Source organism: Rhinatrema bivittatum, chromosome 7 (assembly GCF_901001135.1).
Source record: "Rhinatrema bivittatum chromosome 7, aRhiBiv1.1, whole genome shotgun sequence".
In the NCBI taxonomy this organism is placed as follows: domain Eukaryota; kingdom Metazoa; phylum Chordata; class Amphibia; order Gymnophiona; family Rhinatrematidae; genus Rhinatrema; species Rhinatrema bivittatum.
The window spans coordinates 53,290,840-53,292,183 of record NC_042621.1 but is presented as its reverse complement, the minus strand read 5'-3'; positions in this window follow the sequence as shown (position 1 = coordinate 53,292,183).

The following is a 1,344-nucleotide window of genomic DNA, read 5'->3' as shown; positions in this document are numbered from 1 at the left end:
GGACTTCTCTGAGGTGAAAATGCAAGTTTTAAGTGAAACTGAAGAAAAGTGATTTTCTCACTCTGAAATGATGAAAACCTACTTCAAACGTGTTAGAAACATGTTTTGAACTATTTTGGACATTTCTGAGGTGAAAATGCAAGTTTTAAGTGAAACTGAAGAAAAGTGATTTTCTCACTCTGAAATGATGAAAACCTACTTCAAGCATGTTAGAAACAAGTTTTCAACTATTTTTGACATCTCTGTGGTGAAAATGCAACTTTTAAGTAAAACTTAAGAAAAGTGATTTTCTCACTCTGAAATGATGAAAACCTACTTCAAGCATGTTAGAAACAAGTTTTCAACTATTTTGGACTTCTCTGAGGTGAAAATGCAAGTTTTACGTGAAACTGAAGAAAAGTGATTTTCTCACTCTGAAATGATGAAAACCTACTTCAAGCATGTTATAAACAAGTTTTCAACTATTTTGGACTTCTCTGAGGTGAAAATGCATGTTTTAAGTGAAACCTCAGAAAAGTGATTTTCTCACTCTGAAATGATGAAAACCTACTTCAAGCATGTTAGAAACAAGTTTTCAACTATTTTTGACATCTCTGTGGTGAAAATCCAACTTTTAAGTAAAACTTAAGAAAAGTGATTTTCTCACTCTGAAATGATGAAAACCTACTTCAAGCATGTTAGAAACAGGTTTTCAACTATTTTGGACTTCTCTGAGGTGAAAATGCAAGTTTTAAGGGAAACCTCAGAAAAGTGATTTTCTCACTCTGAAATGATGAAAACCTACTTCAAACGTGTTAGAAACAAGTTTTCAAATATTTTTGACATCTCTGAGGTGAAAATGCAAGTTTTAAGTGAAACCTCAGAAAAGTGATTTTCTCACTCTGAAATGATGAAAACCTACTTCAAGCGTGTTAGAAACAAGTTTTCAACTATTTTTGACATCTCTAAGGTGAAAATGCAACTTTTAAGTAAAACTTAAGAAAAGTGATTTTCTCACTCTGAAATGATGAAAACCTACTTCAAGCATGTTAGAAACAAGTTTTCAACTATTTTGGACATCTCTGAGGTGAAAATGCAAGTTTTAAGTGAAAACTTAAGAAAAGTGATTTTCTCACTCTGAAATGATGAAAACCTACTTCAAGCATGTTAGAAACAAGTTTTCAACTATTTTGGACATCTCTGAGGTGAAAATGCAAGTTTTAAGTGAAACTGAAGAAAAGTGATTTTCTCACTCTGAAATGATGAAAACCTACTTCAAAGCATGTTAGAAACAAGTTTTCAACTATTTTGGACATCTCTGAGGTGAAAATGCAAGTTTTAAGTGAAACTGAAGAAAAGTGATTT